The sequence below is a fragment of the Marmota monax genome, unplaced genomic scaffold (assembly GCF_021218885.2).
Source record: "Marmota monax isolate L192 unplaced genomic scaffold, Marmota_monax_Labrador192_F-V1.1 WCK01_AAM20220418_F8-fsc00087, whole genome shotgun sequence".
Taxonomy (NCBI): Eukaryota; Metazoa; Chordata; class Mammalia; order Rodentia; family Sciuridae; genus Marmota; species Marmota monax.
The window spans coordinates 4,820,739-4,838,893 of record NW_026693476.1 but is presented as its reverse complement, the minus strand read 5'-3'; the positions used below and the strand labels follow the sequence as shown (position 1 = coordinate 4,838,893).

Here is an 18,155-nt window from a genome sequence, read left to right as displayed (position 1 = left end):
ATGACTTTTTATAATGGTTGAAATTTTTTACCAAGGTTATATATTTTTTCTTGTTTTTCAGTGTTATAAAATGATCTAGCTGGATGGAGAAATAATAAGACTTTAAAAACTGTATTTGTTTTTCTATAGTAAATAAACCCTAATAAATTATTTTTATATTAATATATAATAATGCAGAAATACCACTTCTAATAACTTATTCTAAGGAAATAATCAAATTCACAAAGATGTATGTACAAGAATAGATTCAGAATATTATAAAATTGAAAATAAACTTCTAAACAGGAATTTAAATATACCATTGTAAATCCATACACTGAAATATTAGAAAGTTATAACATGCTCAAGTTCTCTTAAGTAAAAGAAGAACGTTACAAAGACTGAGTAGTATAAGGTGATTTAAAAATCTATATGGGCTCTTTGTTGAGTGGGCTCCACCAGGCCGAAGTTTAGGCAACCAGGTAAGTCCTGCAGGTTGCCATTTGAAAATCTGGATCCTAAACTTCCTCTGTATGTTCTAGATTGAGGGCTGTCCCTTACACAAGGCAGAAAGACGGTGGCGGCAAAGATAATGAAAAAGTCACTGGATTTGATTAACTCTAGGCTCCTGCTGGGGTAGTACATGGGGACTCTGCAGATGATCAGACAAGGCAAAGTGAAACTGGTCATCTTCACCAACAACTGCCCAGCTTTGAGCAAATCTGAAACAGAGTACTGTGCCATGATGGCCAAAACAGATGTCCAGCCATCACTGCAGTGACAATAATATTGAATTGAGCTCACTGTGCAAAAAGTACTAGAGTGTACACACTGGCATCATTGAACCAAGCGATTCTAATATCATTATAAGCATGTCAGAACAGACAGGTGAAAAGTAAACCATGTGAATCTTTTCTTTAATAAAGCTTGCCAGAGTTTGTTTGACTTCTTACATCTGTATACATAAATGCATAAAATCTGTAGTTAATATAGACATATACCAAAATGCTATTATAATGCTATCTGATCTCCAGATGATAGAAGTGTAGTGGAGTTTTCTTTTAGTTTATCTATATTTTTTAATTTTAAAAAACAAACTCAGATTGTTTGCATCATGCTTGCTTCAAAAAAAGATTACTTTTTAAAAGATTTATCAAATACATTCTCAATACCCACTTCATCCATAGCACACTGAGAATAAAAACAGAAATAACAGCAGTTAAGCTTTATTAAATACTATGTGCCGGTCATTTCAATCATAGTATCTCAATGAATATTCATAGCACTCTTTGGAGTAGTATACCATTTAGGATTAGGTTTGGGTACATGTAATTGAAAGTGAAAATAGCAGGTGGATTAACCAATACAGGTTCCTATATTTCTGTTATGTTATCCTCAACACATGACTTCTATATTCAAGACTCTTCATTGTCCACACTAGCTACAGAACATCAGTTATTATACCCACATTCCTGGAAGCAGAAAGGAAAAAAAGACAGCTATATTTATTCAGCCTTCCTGGAAGTCCCCTATAACACTGTGTTTATGGCTAACTGACCAGAGCTTAGTCATATAGACTAAATGGAAGCAAGGCCAGGAAGTATAATCTTTTATCCTGTAATATGCTCAGCTAAAAAAAACCTGGGCTCTGTTACTTAGAAGAATGGATATCAGAGTAGCCCTCCTCACAAAGAAAGTCTCTGCCACAAATAGGTATGATCATCATCATTTGCACACTAGAAACAGAGGTGCAGACTCAAATGGTTGAATTTTAAAGCAGTCTATGTACTTTTCACTATATATTCTGTGTCCCATTAGAAAAACATTTGCACAAAAATAAAATACAAGCCCACTCACAGCGTATTCACATATATGTTTACAAGGTAGTTTATTATTAAATGAGACTATTGATAGATGAGAAGGCACCTACTGAAGAGGCATTCCTGGCAAATTGAACACTAGTAATAAGTATTTAAGAAACATCTAAGATGTACCAAAGATAACCTAAAGCCTGTAAAATTTTTAATGTAACTTAATAAAGCATATAAAGTCCACTAATACGTATAATTCAGAGACTAAGTGTATATATAAAATCTTGTTTAACCATCACATAGCACCCCAAAAGGTTCTTTCATCTCCTTCCCAATCAATAAACACACCTCCAGGGGCTGGGGTTGTAGCTCAGTGGTAAAATGTTTGCCTAGCACGTGTGAGGCACTGGGTTTAATGCTCGGCACCACATAAAAATAAATACATAAAATAAAGGTACTGTGCCCATCTACAACTAAAAAAATTAAAAATAAATAAATAAATAAAAATAAACACAGCCCTGGAGGAAATCACCATTCTATCTTCTATCCAAGAATTATTTTTTCCTGTTCTTGAATTTTACTTAAACAAAAATAATATAGTATATATGTATGTGTACAGCTCATTTTGTATAAAATCTTTATGATTGATTCATTTTACTATGTAATAACAACTTTACTTTTTATTGCTCTATAGTATTCCATTTAATGAAAATACTAATATTTAGCCTGGCATGGTGGCACACGCCTGTCATCCTACCAGCTTGGAGGATTTTTCAGTTCAAAGCCAGCCTCAGCAACTTGGGGCCCTAAGTAACTCAGCGAGACACTGTTTCTAAATAAAATATATAAAAGGACTGGGGATGTGGCTCAGTGGTTAAACACCCCTGGTTCAATCCCCAGTACCAAAAAAAAAGAAAGAAAAGACAATATTTATCCCATTCTTCCATTGATATATTTGTTGATTGTTTCAACATTTTGGCTATTGTGAATAAAGCTGTTATAAACATTTAGGTTGGGTATTACCTAGGAATAGAACTGCTGGAGTACAGACTAGGTATATTTTTAACTTTAGTGGACATTGTCAAAGAGGTTTTCCAGAACACTTGTAGTAATTTACACTCTCACCAGCAATATATCAATTCTAGTTACTCCTCAGTCTTGCTACCACTTGGAATTGTTAGTCTTTTTAATATTAGCCATTCTGGTATGTAGTGAAATCTCATTGCTGTTTCCATGTAAACTTTTCAAATTCATTTATTTCATACCATAATACCATATCTGCTTTATTATTAAATAATCATAATTTATTTCTTTAAATTACTTTCCCCCCCAGTATTGGGGACTAAATCCAGAGACACTCTACCACTGAGCTATGTGCCCAGCCCTTTTTCTTATTCTGAGATAGGGTATCACTAAACTGCCCAAGCTGGCCTTGAACTCGTAATACTCCAGCCTCAGCCTCCCATGTATCTGGGATTATAGGAGTGTGACACCATGCCCAGCTTTAAAAATGACGTTTATACATCAGCATGTTCTGATGAAATTAACTTATACATCAGCATGCTCTGATGAAATTACTGCTCATCTAGAACTGGTCAGTTCTCAGGCATTCTAGATCAAATGATAATTTAAGTCATAAAGGTAGACAAAAGATGGGAAAAATGCCAAAAATGTGTAGAACAATGGAAGCCAAAGCAAGAAGGTCTTTTAAGAAGAAAAGAGTGAGGGGGAGGGGTTGGGGGTTTAGCTCAGTGGTAAAGTACTTGCCTACCATGAGAGGGTTCAATCCCCAGAACAATAACAACAAAAAAGAGAAAAAATTATATATATATATATATATATATATATATATATATATATATTACAAATATAATGAAGTATACAATAAATGCAGACAAAAAGGAGAAGAAAGTTGTCTCAAGTACGAAAGAGATGCTAGGATTCCATGGGGATCTGAGAAGGATAGCAGTTCTTGTAGAAATAGAAGAAAGGTGAGAAGATATGTGCATAATGAGGACCAAGATCAAGTCAAGTGAACTTGCTCATACCTTGGGACCTTAATCTATTAAAATAAAAATAACCATGAATTAGAGAAAAAGTTTGGCAACTTGAGGATATAATCTTTAAGATCTGCTCAACAAAAAGCTGGAGTTAATAGGAAACAAGAGAAGAATATTCAATTGAAGGTGAATAGCATGATTCATAGAGTCTGGTGTCCCTGTTGTCTTTCTTTCTTTCTCTCTCTCTCCTTCCCTTTTTCTCTATTTCTGGAGATTGAGCTCAAAGGCACTCTACCACTGAGCTACATCCCCGGCATTTTTTATCTTTTAATTTGAGATAGGGTCTTGCTTAATTGCCCAGGTTCACATTGAACTTGTGATCCTCCCTCCTCAGTCTCCCAAGTACCTGGAATTACAGGCATATGCTACCACACCTGGCCTTGCCTATGAGATTCTTGGGCCAAAGATAGTAAAATTAGTGATTATCCTCACTGGGGAAATGCCTTGATTCTCAATGTGCATACAGAAGGTTAACAGAGCCAAGTAACCCAGTGATATCAGGACAAAACTGAAGTTTGGGGCATTGGGGATAGAAGGGGGTGTTAGTGGGGAGAAACTCAATTTGAGGGAAGCAATAAGGAAGGAGGAACACATAATATTAAAAGGGCAAGAGACAGAGTGAGCAGTCACAATTTTTGAGGAGGTGGGATGAAAAATAAAAATTTTTCTAAGGACAGTAATAGCAGAATACATTAGTATGGTTTTATACAGTGCGCGCGCATGCACACATACACACACAAAAAAAAAATTCTAAGGATCTGGGTCACCTATTGAATAAAATCCTCCTTCTCTTGAACTACAGATCAGTGTTTCATGAACCTTTTTGATCAAAATTCATGGTAAGAAATACATTTGGAACCTACAGAATGGGAGAAAATCTTTGCTAGCTACTTTTCTGACAGAGGATTAATATCTAGAATATATAAAGAACTCAAAAAACTTTACACTAAAATAACCCAATTAATAAATAGGCAAAACAGCCATTTCTCAAAAGAAGAAATACAAATGGTCAACAAATATATAAAAAAATGTTCAATATCATTAGTAATTAGGGAAATGCAAATCCTACACTGAAATTTCATCTTACACCAGTCAGAAGAATGGCAGTTACAAAGATACAAATAATTATAAATTCGGACTGGGGATGTGGCTCAAGCGATAGCGTGCTCGCCTGGCATGCGTGCGGCCTGGGTTCGATCCTCAGCACCACATACAAACAAAGATGTTGTGTCCATGGTGGCATGGAACCATGATATGACCCAGCCGTGCCACCGCTTCGCATTTATTCGGAAGAATTAAAGTCCTTTTACTACAGTGATACATGCATATCTATGTTAACAGCAGCACAAGTCACAATAGCCAAACTATGGAACCAGCCTAGGAGTCCATCAATGGATGAATGAATAAAGAAAATGTGGTATATATACACAATGGAGTTTTATTCAACCATAAAGAAAAATGAAATTATGTTATTTGCAGGAAAATAGATGGAACTAGAGATCATTATGTTGTCAAACTCAGAAAGGTTGTATATCTTCTTTCCTATGTGGAAGTGAGTGAGCTAAAAAGGAAAAGAAAGGTGGGGGTGGATCTCATAAAAATCAAAGGGAGATAGGTAGAGGAAGGAACCAGGGAGTAGAAGGCTGGGAGGGAGGGAGAGATGCTGAGCAGTAATACTGGCCAAATTATATTGTTATATTATGTGCATATGCAAATATGTAATAACAAATCCCATCATTATGTACAACTACAATAGACCAATAAAAAATGTGGGGGGAAGAAATACATTTGGTATCAGAACACACAAACACAAAACTGAAACAGAAGTTTCATAAAAAAAAAAAATTACCCTCATCACATGACAATGTACAACATAAAGTTAAGATCAAATATTATTTTATCATTATTTAAATAAATTTCAAATTCTAAGATAAATAATATTAAAATAAAATAAAAGATTCAACTTCATTAAATAGTCTTTCCTGTTCATAAATTAAATCGCAGTCTGGAACACACAGGACAATGCCATATGCTTATCAGCTTCACTTAGGAGTCTGTTTTATTCTTTTCCTTTTAATTAGGTCAGGGTTGAAAATCCTAAATGGAACAATAAGCTGTTGTGGATGGTAAAAATAACAGTGCACTCTACTTAGCAATGGAAATTCTTCAGCCTTAAAACAAAAATGATAATTGGCAATGTCACATAATCATTCTTGAGAATAAATGAAGAAAAGCTGCAAGATTAATTTTCCTTTTAGAATATACATTATTTCAATTACTGATGTGATGAGAGAGGCAAGACTAGTGGATCTTTTAGCCAAATCTTCTTGAAAATTTCAGTTTCTTTTCAGGAAAATAAAATGAAAAGACACAGAAATGAGATATAATGATATCTACACATTTTATTTTTTTTCAAAATTTCTTTAATAAAAATGCTGTCTTGGAGATGTAGAAATAATTTTGAAAGTTATAATGGCTAGATCTATTGACATAGTGGCAAGTCTGTCATGTCCAAACAGTAGGCTTCAACAATATAGCTTCAAAGTTAGTTAACCAGATTGTCAAAAATATTACTTAAATGTGGAAATTTTGTTAGTCAAAAACATTAGAGCCAGGTGTGGTGGCGCACACCTGTAATCCCAGCAGCTTGGGAGGCTGAGGCAAGAGGACTATCCGTTCAAAGCCAGCCTCAGCAAAAAAGCGAGGCACCAAGCAATTCAGTAAGACCCTGTCTCAAAATAAAATAGGGTTGGGGATGTGACTCAGTGGTCTAGTGCCCCTGAGTTCAATCCCTGGTATAAAAAAAAAAAAAAAAGAAAACGATTGCCAAATGAACCTTTCAACTAGAAAAATTCTGGATTCTAACTACCTACTTAGCTCCCTCTCTCAACAGCTATTAAACTTTGATCCAAGATGGTAAATAGGTATGATTAGCTCTGAATAAAATATTCAAAATGTCCATGAAATTCAGAGGTTTTCTGTGTGTACTAAAGCTTTGCAATATATAAAACAACAATTTCAAACAGCACTCTAAGCCCTTAAAACAAATGGGATGGAAAGAACCCAGCAATGACTTGCTGGGTAGTGCATTGACCTATGTCCAGACTATAGTTTTTGCTGGAGAAAGCTCCAAATAGTCCAGTGGTCCTGCTGTCCTAGACATTCAGCAGAGAGCAAGAAGATGTCTATACTGTCAGCTGTATTGCTTTAACCATCCACTGTACCTCTGTTCCCCTCACTGTAACTCCTTGCCTCTCCCTAGGCACTGGTAGGTGCTTTGAGGAGATAGTCATTAAAATGTAAGCACGAGCCTTGGGGAAAAAAACCAAATCTGTTATCAGCAGCTTCAAACAATGCTTAAAATATCTGCCTTAATTTTCTGATCATATTTGCTATTCTATTAACTATGCTTATTTAAAAACTTTTTCTGCAGGGGCTGGGGATGTAGCTCCCTGGGATGTAGCACTTGCCAAGCATGTGCAAGGCCAGTTCCATCCCCAGCAATGAAAAACAAAACAACTTCCCGCACCCTGGTTAATTTATGAAGATCAACAACTCACTTTTAAGATTCTGTAAATATCCCCATACACGAAGTTAAACATGTAGTTACCAAGATGTAGTCAACAACACAAGAAAATCCTCCTTATTAATTATCTTCACCAACTAAAATCATAATGCAGTTTCTGATTTCAGTGATCCCATCAATGTAGACTGTAAAATCTGCCCAGACTGTAGCTGCCCCACAAGCAATGCTGAAATGTTCCATAATGGCACAGAATAAAGGTATGCCATCATTAAGAAGGATTTTTTGTTTTGCTTTCTTTTCTTTTTGCAGAGCTGGGGATCAAACCCAGGGCCTCACACATAATAGCCAAGTGGTCTACCACTGAGCTATACCCTAAGTCCAGAAGGCCAATTTTTAATTTTCGCCTGATTTATCATCAAAAATCATAAAAACAAAATTCATGCATTCTAAATGAACACTTCTCTGTACAAAAAAGATACATTGCCATTTTCTTTTCTGCCAGTGATATGCAACTAAATAGGACACACAGAATCTTTCTCAAGAATGGTGTTTGAATAAATAGGAAATTGTGGTAAACTTATTTTTTGTTTTTCTTTGAAAGTATCTAAAAAGTCTTATTTAAAAAGTTTAAGGGTTTGGTGTGTCGCTCAGTGTAGAGTGCATGAAGTCCTGGATTTGATCTCCAATGTACTGACAGCCCCCTCCCAAAAAACAGAAAAGAAAAAAGAAGGAAGGAAAGAGTCCAGTATGCTGTATTTCCAATAATCCTTATCATTTTAAAGATTTTTAGTTTTGTTTGCAACATTATTACAAATTCAGGGAGGCTGTCATTTTACTCAAGTTTTGCCATTTGATAAAACTGGATTTTAAATAATCTTCACTAAAAGTCTTACACTTGTTTCTCAAGTCATCTATTTCCTCAACATTTTTTTTACTTCCAAAATCCAGCTACTGAACATGGTTCGCCTCTGTATTTTTTAACTCATGCCCTTTTTCTTCTAATAATAAAATAATACATTTTAAAGGCAAATTGATCAAATTTGCTTTTAAAATTACAGTTAGTGTCAAACTCTTGAAAAATGCATTAAAAATAGAAAAATGTCATTAAAGTTCAAAAATAAAACTTGTTTGAACACATCACCATTTTTACTAACAGTAGATAAAATTCTCCCACATTCTGCTTGACCTTGAACTATGTTAATATAAATTAAATTTGTAATGATAACCATGGAATTACAGTGGTGATCAAGTTAACCATTACTCTAATACTCATAATTATTTTGTTCCATATTATCTTTATAGTTTAAATAGGAACCAGAGAAAAGGTGATTTTCAGTAAATACTGTTGTGGAACAGGCTGTGTCATTTCCTCCCAGCAGGCCCCATAATTACAGTCTAAACAGACCCTTATTTAATAAGAACATCAAAAAGTACAGATAAATATTTAAATAACAAAATTAAGCCTCAGATTGCTAAGTAACCAATTCAAACATATCCCACACAGCTTGGGGGTTTTGTTTTTTTATTCTAATGGAGAAAAAAGAAAAGAAAGGAAGAGAAAGAGAATAGCTTTTAAGATGCAGCAAAAAATAATGCACACACATATATTCACCAAACTGCCCAAAATTTTAACTTTCATACAGGAAAAATTCATAAATATATCATTTCTAGGAATTCAAACTTCAGAGGAAATTAATAAATTCCCTCCATGTCACCTGATGTAAACATTTATTTCTGCTTTGAAAATTATGAAAAGTCAGAAAATTTAACTTTAAAAAAACGGAGCACAAATAATAATCTTTAATATAAATGGATTAATAAGGTCTGAACTGGATGTTAAATTTTTTTTTCAAGCTGCTAACCAGGAGTCTAAGATATACATAAGAAAAAAAAAAAATCTTGAATTTCTTCCTTGAAAACCTTGAAACAACTAGGATAGCTAGATGTAAAAATAAATAAATAAATAAATAATAGGTCCTTTAAATTTTTGAAGAATCATGATTTTTTTAAGTGAATTTAAAAATCCAAATATTTTGAAGAACATTCCTTAAGACAGGGTCAGTATGGCCTGCCTGTGGATTAACTCTGGCTACCTTTGTAAGGCCTCTGAGTTAAAAGTGGTTTTTATGTTTTTAAAAGGCTGGAGGAAAAAAAGTAAAAGTATAACATTTGTGATATGAATACTATATAAAATTGAGGTTTTAGTGTCCGCAAAGTTTTATAAAAATGCAGACCATGCTTATTTATTTAAGTGTTGTCTTTTCAGCTGTTTGTTTTTATTTATTTTTGTTTTGTTTTATATTAGTTTGGTTTTGGTAGTTGTGAAAGAGGCTAAAATGTTTACTATCTAGTCCTTTGTAGAAAAAGTTTGCTTCCTCTGCCTTGAAGACTACATGCTTATTCTAATGATACTACAATTGAGAAAAATATTCTGAAACACTGCTTCTGAAAATGCCTTCAAAATAGTAATATTCTTTTGGTCACCTCAGTGGTAGCAAACCTTCATTCATTGAAGATGTATAGGACTTCTAGAAATGGCTAAGCCATTTGGAGCCAAGACTCAGTAAATCTGGTTATCAAGATGGATCAACAGCAAACATTCATTGACAATCTAAATTTACAGGAGAAGAAGGTTTTTTAAAGCTGTCTTTCTGACTTTTAAGGGCTAATAATCAAGTGATCAGATAGAGAATTGAAAGTACAGACAAGGACAAATATTTTTGTAATAAACTAGAAGATCTACTTTCCCATGGGACTGTGAATTTGCTAAAAATTTTTTTTTCCAAAGCAGGACTCCAAAAACACTTCATATAATACACTTCTGGAATAAATGAATGTATCCCTAATTAAATTTTAAAAGAACAGGAACCACATGGGTGCAAAAGTTGTTTAACTTTCAATGAAAACTCATTTCATTGCTTTATAACAAGTTTTAAGACAAAATTAGCATAAACAAATAATCAATTAATTCCATTTACATAAAGCAAATCACTGATCCTTGGTACTCTTCTCTTCTAATTCTTTATGTTTTCTTCCTGAGTAACTTAGTCTGCTGTTCCTGCTTCAATCACACTTGTGAAAATAACTGTGAAATCTGAATCACCACTCTCAGCCTTGCTTCTAGACCTAAATACTTCCTTCACATCTCTACCTGAATATTCCACAGACATTTCAAACCCAACATGTTCAAAACTGAAAAAAATATCTTTCCTCACATTAAAATAAAACAAGACCTTTTAACCATATATTTTCTCCCCCCTTTCTCTATCCATGTATTTTCTAAGCTAAGAAACAGTCACTTTTCTGTTTCTTCAGAGCCAATTGATTTTTAAGCCCTGCCAATTCCACATCTTCATCTCCCCTATTCTCTCTACCATTACTAGTTTCCTACTCCAGTCCCTTATCTGTTCTTATCTGAACTATTTCATTGGCAATAGTCTTATCTCCCTACCTTTTGTCTCTTTTTTTCCATCCCAGCATCCACACTATATCATCACCATGTTATCTTTTCTAATCACTTAATATATTCTTCTCTGGCTCACCATTGTCTTTAGAATCAAGTCCAAAGTCCTTAGCATGATGCATAGGCTTTTCAATACCTGGTACCCCCTTCTTTTGAAGTCATAATGTTTTATTTACCTCACAGACATTATTTCATAATATATTCCTTATTTAAAAGTATTAAAAGTGCCAGGTGCAGTGTCTCAGGCCTGTAATCCCAGTGGTTCTGGAGGCTGAGGCAGGAGGATCATGAATTCAAAGCCAGCCTTAGCAAAAGCGAGGTGCTAAGCAACTCAATGAGACCCTGTCTCTAAATAAACTACAAAATAGGGCTGGAGATGTGGCTCAGTTGTCAAGTGCCTCTAAATTCAATCCCTGGTACCCTCCCCCCCAAAAAAAGTATTAAAAGTGCCAATAACCCTATATTCTATAATAAAAGATTTTGCCCACCTGGACTAATCACTCACTTCATTATTCCAAATGAGGGGAACTGAACTCCACACCTTAACTATCAATTGCAGTGATCCTAAAGTGATCAGCAACCAAGCTCAGCAATTTTCTCTTTCCTGCTTATTTCCAAGCATTGTCCCCTTTAGTCCAAGCACCTGACTTTATAGAAAACCATATGACTCTATACACTCTGACCTTTAGTGATAACAAACCACAACACTTTCCTCAAACACACCATGTACTTTCACATTTATCCCTGGTTTTCATTCATATCTTCTGTTTCTTTCCCCAACTCAGCACACTCCTATTCATCCTTCAAAGCCAAATTCAAACACAGAATCTCTTCTAGAATCTTCCTCCCTACCACAGGTAGAATAATTTTCCCTCATCAGTGTTTCCAATTAAACTCCATCTGTACCTCCGGTATCACACAGAAATTGTAATAAACTGGACTTGTGCACATCTGGTTATAAGCTTCTATCAGACAGGGAAGCATTTTCCTTTCTTGAATCTAACATTTAACACATGGGTTTGAGAACATATATATTAAACTTCTTACTAAAAAATAAACACTTGCTTATATTGCTAAAATAATGCCATAATTGTAGCTACTGAGTGAAAATTTAGAAAAAAAGTAAGGATCCAATATCACTCACTAGCCCCCTCCCCCAAAAAAGTTTTTACATACAAAGTATAATTATATTGTAGCTTGGACCTGCCTTTATCTATATCTTGCAATACCAGTTTGTTCCCTTCTCTCTCTCTCCTTTTTTTAAGTGTGTGTGTGTGTGTGTGTTTATTGCTGGGGATTGAACTCAGGCCTCAATTCATGCTAAGCAAGCACTCCACCACTGGGAGCTACCTCTCCAGCCCCCTCCTCCCTTTTGAAGAAGTTCCTCATAGAACTCTCTTTTAACTACCCATTGGATTTCATTTGATCTCATTCACAGATTTGAAACTCAGAATAGTGCAGAAGTTTAAAATCAGGGTGTTTGGAGCCTGCCTGTCTGATGTGATCCCAGCTCTGCTACTTAGGCTATCTGATCCCAGGCAAGTTACTCAACCTCCTCTATATGACTCCCAAGGAGGAGATCATAATAATGGCACCCCTCATGGTGCTCTAATACATATAAATAAGCTAATACATGCAAAGCATATAAAACACTGCCTGGCACAGTGTAGGTCCCAATAACTGTGAGTTGATGTTCTTACAATCAGCCTTTTCAGTACTTATTTTAGCCTATATGGCAGAGTGTAATCTCCTAGATGGAAAGAATTATATCATATGTGAATACAACATTAAGTGCTAAAACTGCACCTTGGGATAAGTGCTCAATAATGAATGTAAATATAAGGCTTCAGATCTGTAATATCAACAAATTATAAATTCACAGCAAAACTTATTATAGAGGGCACGGTTAAAATTGGTGTATTAAAGTAGTTTCAAAACACCCAGCCAGCACATTAGTGCATGCTTGTTATACTAGTGGCTGGGAAGGCTGAGGCAAGAGGATCCCAAGGTGAAAGCCAGCCTCAGCAACTCAGCGAGGGCCTAAGCAACTTAGTAAGATTCAGTTTTTCAAAATTAAAAATAAAAAGGGCTAGGGATGTGACTCACTGATTAAGCGCCCCTGGGTTCAATCCCCAGTATAAAAAAAAAAAGATCCGCTGAATTTTTGAAATATGTTCAATAAAACCTCTACTCCATTTAATTTTAGACAGTGGTCTAAAATTCTTTTTATAAGACTCACTATAGATCATTTAAAGGTAATATAACTTGCAGTTTTAGAAAACTGTCTATTTTTTTAAAACTGCCTATTATTAACCAGAAAAACATTGATATTCCTTTAATATTTCTGCATTTAAAAAATTTATTGCCTTCAGCTCACGGTGGCCCACATCTGTAATCCCAGCTACTTTAGAAGAGTGTATAGTTCAGTAGCAGAGCATTTGCCTAGCATCTGCAAGGGCTGGAGTTCAATCCCCAGTGTGGTGCAAAAATAAATAAATAAAAATCTATTGCCACATTCAAAATACACACACACACACACACAAATCCAATGAAAGACCAAGAGATACAACTACTACATTTCCTGGTTTCTGCCTGGGAAACTACTCACAAACACTCCTGTAAGTATTCCCAGAAGAAGACTGCAGGTTAATAACTACTATTCCCTTTCGTATTTCCCATCTCACCCCTAAAATTCTGGACACATAGAACCATAGTAAAGAACACAAATGTCTGTAATAAAGGCTGCACAAGCCAGGCACAGTGGCACACACCTGTAATCCCAGCAGCTAGGGAGGCTGAGGCAGGAGGCTGCGGCAGGAAGATGGGGAGTTCAAAGCTAGCCTCAGCACAAGCAACTCAGTGAGACCCTGTCTCTAAATAAAATACAAAAAAAAGGGCTGGGGGCTGGGGATGTGGCTCATGTGGTCCAGCGCTCCTGAGTTCAATCCCCAGTACCAAAAAAAAAAAAAAAAAAGGCTGCACAAAAAATACAACTATATATTAACTATTAATTTGACTTTAGATAACATAAATCTTCCCAAAAGCAGCCCATCATTTACAAAAACAAATGAAAGTCTTAGTCTGAAACAATTCTCCCATTTCACTTTATCAGATATCAAACTACAACTATTTACCCTTTAAGGCAAAGAAGTAAATTATTTGATTGCTACCGAACTTCATGGTGAATCAGCCACAGTAGAAACGTGCAATTCTTGAAAACTTCAGGAGAATCAATTAAAAATAGACCACAATTCCAACAATAACAATTTTGAGGAACAACAGCTTGAACAACTTATTTACCCTGTAAACACATTTAGCATTTTATCTAAAGCACTGTAGGTGAATCATTAGCTTTAGGGTAAAGGTTTACATAGTGCCTGCTGTATGCCAGGAACTTAGTTGCTTTATGAACTATGCATGCTCCAGGTGCGTGGTCAAACAATAATACCTGACATTTGTGGAATACTCTCACTCATCTCATGTGACCCTGAGAATACCCACAGTCGTGTTTTACAGTTAGGGAAACGGAGGCCCAGAAAAGTTAATCTGGCGGAGGCGTGACATCTGGTTTGCAAATCGGGCTCAGACTCAAGTCTTTTGACTCATAATCTAATCATCTGCTATGTGAAGTTACTCAAATGCTCTTGAGCGTTCCAATGAGAGATTTTGAAATTAAAATCCTACTTGACGGCTTTCACTATTGTGCTTGTCAGATTCTATTAAGAACCAAAACATTTTTAAAAATGTAAAGTCCGTCGTCTTTGCGCGTCGAAGTTCAAGCTCGCTGGCTAAGCCTGAAGAAAACCGGCGTTTCCTCCCGGCTTCAGGGCGCTCCCGGTCCCCTCGGGACGGCCTAGCGCCACTCAGCAGTGGGGTCCCGAGCGACCGAGAGGACCGAGAAGCGAGGAATCCCCAAGCCCCGCTCCGCCGCCACAGCCCTCGGCGCCCGGCGTCCGCCCGACCTCCCTCTGGCGGACTCTGCCAGACAGGCTCCCGACCGACCGCAGCCCGTGCGGGACAGCCGGGAGTGGTCGAAGCCCCGGCGGCCTCAGACTCCACCCCGGATCAAGACGCGCTTACCTGCTTGGGCCTCGAAACTGCCTCCTTGGCCGGCCTGCGACGTTCCGGACCTTCCGCGAGGCGCGAGTCTCCGAGTGCCACTCGGGTCTACTCCGCCCGGCCCCCAGCAGGATCGCCCGGGCTCAGCTAGACCGAGAGCCCCGCCCCTCCCACCAAAGCCCGTTTCCTATTGGGTCCCGTTCCCACCCTCGTGCGCGGCCCGCCCGCGGCCCCGCCCCGCACCCCCTGTGGGGACTCTCTCGCCTTGAGTCCGCGCACCAGCCAAAACCTTGCCCAGCGCCTCGATCGCCGCGACGCTAGGGCCCCAATAGGCAGGCAATCGGCGCCACCCGCGTCCGGCGGAGGCCTCCAGCCAAAGCTCCCTCGCCCACGCCGGGCCTGCGGTCAGACAGGCCCCACGCGACGGACCTGAACTCTACGTGACGCTTGAGTCAACTACCAGCGAGATTAAGCCCGGTTTAAGAGCGGCATCATCTCACTCAAGGAAACTATAGAAATTGTCGCCTGCCCAGTGCTCAGGAGGCTTGCAAGTCTCTAGGAAAACTATAGCACCGTTTTTTTTGTTTATTTGTTTTTTGCTTTTTATGGTTGTTGTTTGTTTCTGGCCGAACTCAAAGAGCAAATATTTCTCAGGCAATTGCAAGACAGCGCCGACTTGAAACGTAGGGAGATGCAAATGGCGCTCCGAGCACCTGAGACTTAAAGTCCAGGTCAGGGCTGCTTTTGGTATTCACTCCCAGAGAGCAGCCGCCACGCCCTGTTGAGACACACATGCAGAAGCCTCGCCTGCAACACTCTGTTGTTCAGGTATGTGCATGGCACTGTGCCTGCTGCAAGCGTAGCCCAGTTTCACTTAGGCTGCTAGACTTGGATGAGTGTAGCTGTTTCCCAGGCCCTCGCTCAACGCCCAGCCCCACCTCGCCCCGCCCCATTCCACCCACCCCGCCCCACCCAACCAGACCTTCTTGAGTCTAGAGACCAAACTCTTCCCACATTTGTTCACATAGAGGTACCAAAATAGAAGATTGCCAGAAAGAGAGGTGTTTGGTTACACTTCACAGATGACTGTCACAAGCCAACTTAGCAAAGCAATAAAGGCAGCAGATCCCAAGCTGTTGTGAAGCTATGAGCTGTGAACAATAATACACACACACACACACACACACAAATCCAATGAAAGACCAAGCCAACTTAGCAAAGCAATAAAGGCAGCAGATCCCAAGCTGTTGTGAAGCTATGAGCTGTGGACAATAATACACACACACACACATACACAAAAATCCAATGAAAGACCAAGAGATACAACTACTACATGGAATAACATTTTATAATGGAGGAAGGGAGTGACAACATTTTTTTAAAAGTCATGTCCCAGTGAGGAAAGAAATGTGAATGTTGTTTGTAATAAATTTTGAACACTGATCTTTATGAATTGCTCATCCCTTATCTAATATAATTAGAAAGCACCCAAAGTAGTCGTCCAAGATGAGATTTTGAACTTAAAATAGTATGGTTTTGAAATTTATTTTTTGAACTTTGCACTTAGGAAGATAACTGGGCAAAATGAGGCAGATTGAATTCCAAGTACCAGATATGAAACCAAATGCGGGTTGTGTGGATGTAATAAATTAATTCACATGCATGTATTCTACTGCCCTCTTAAGGATAAGAAGAAGGTAACCCTGTAAGTCTGAGAATTGAGTGTTTAATTTAGCAGTTTGTATTATTTTGATGAGTAGGAGGCCAATTAAAATAAAACCAGGTTCTTGAAGGGACTTACAAATACTCAGTACAGACCTTCAACTTCAGAAACCAGGAAGAAGAGTCTTTTTAAACCAGAGCTAGTACAAACATGCCGTCAGGGTCACACCTATGCTTTTGGCTACCTGTACAGAATGTGGAAATAATGCAGGAATTTGCTTTCATTTTTTTTGCACTTGAAACATCATTGTTTTCTGAAATGTTTCACACAACTCTATCACATTTGTAGTCCTACACTCCATAGTTCAGTGCTGTGAACCATTTGAGGATAGAAATGAAATCTTATTATTTATAACATTAGTGTCTAAAATAGTATCTGATACTTTAGATGTTGGACCAATAATTGCTTATTGAATAAGCTGAATGAAATATCAGCCCAGCCACCAGATGGCAACAAGGTTGTGTGTATAGAAAACATGTGGTATTCATCTGGCTAACCGAAATTCTACCTGACCTTGAGTAACATGCATGTTTCTGAAACGTTAAATGTATATCTTACCTTGGTAAGCTAAGAATCCTCTTGTAAGATAAATTATCCCAGAGTATAATAACTTATATAAGTACTAATTTTTTATATTAGAGCATATCTGCTCTGGTTTTGTCTAAGAAAGCCACTGTTTACTTGAATGCTATCAAAGGACTTTTTTTAATATTTATTTTTGGGGTAGAGATGGACACAACACAATACCTTTATTTTTATGTGGTGCTGAGGATCAAACCCGGACCCCACCAGGTGGTGCTAGGCAAGCGCTCTACCGCTGAGCCACAATCCCAGCCCCTCAAAGGACTTTTAAAAAAAAATTGTTCTAATTAGTTATACATGACAGAAGAATTCATTTTGACACATTGTACACAAATGGAGCACAACTCTTCATTTTTCTGGCTGTACATGGTACAAAGTCACAGGGGTAGTGTACATGTACACAGGGTAGTAATGTCTGTGTCATTTCAAAGGACTTTTTAAGGGTTCTAAAAGCCTTAATCAGGCTTAATTCTATAAAAGCAAAAGTCTATATTCTCCCAATATCAAGTCATTTGCTTGTTTTTTTGTTTTGTTTTATTGTGTAGCTTTAGTAACTGTTTTGCCTGAAACTCATGAAAACTCTGGAGTAAGACAAATCTAGGTCCCCACTGCTATACCTCACTAGGTGTATCCTTGGCAGATTATTAATCTTTTTAGTTGCTGTTGTTCTAATTAGTTATACATAACAACAGAATGCATTTCAGTTCATTGTACACAGACAGAGCACAGCTTTTTATCTCTCTCTCTCGTAGTATACGATGTAGAGTTGCACCATATGTACAGTCATACATGTACCTAGGGTAATAATGTTCGGCTCATTCCGCCATCTTTCCTACCCCCATGTCGGTTATTAATTTTATTAACATTCCCAAAATGTAGATAATATCTGCCTTTTCAAGTTGTGAAAAAGATTAAATGAAATAAAACCAGTGGAACATCTGATACAGTCTTT

The 18,155-nt window shown here is 37.3% G+C and overlaps 1 protein-coding gene across 3 annotated transcripts in view; it reads right to left on the bottom strand.

Annotated features, from left to right (window-relative positions):
- Positions 1–15,053, bottom strand: part of Dennd2c (DENN domain containing 2C) — an 80,072-nt gene extending 65,019 nt beyond the window's left edge. For 2 of the 3 annotated variants that reach the window (XM_046458302.2, XM_058583598.1), the window contains exon 1: positions 14,920–15,053. The gene's annotated coding sequence lies outside the window, so the exon portion shown is untranslated. The remainder of the gene's footprint in view (positions 1–14,919) is intronic. The other variant, XM_046458301.2, reaches the window with a different exon arrangement.
- Positions 15,054–18,155: the final 3,102 nt, after the last annotated feature.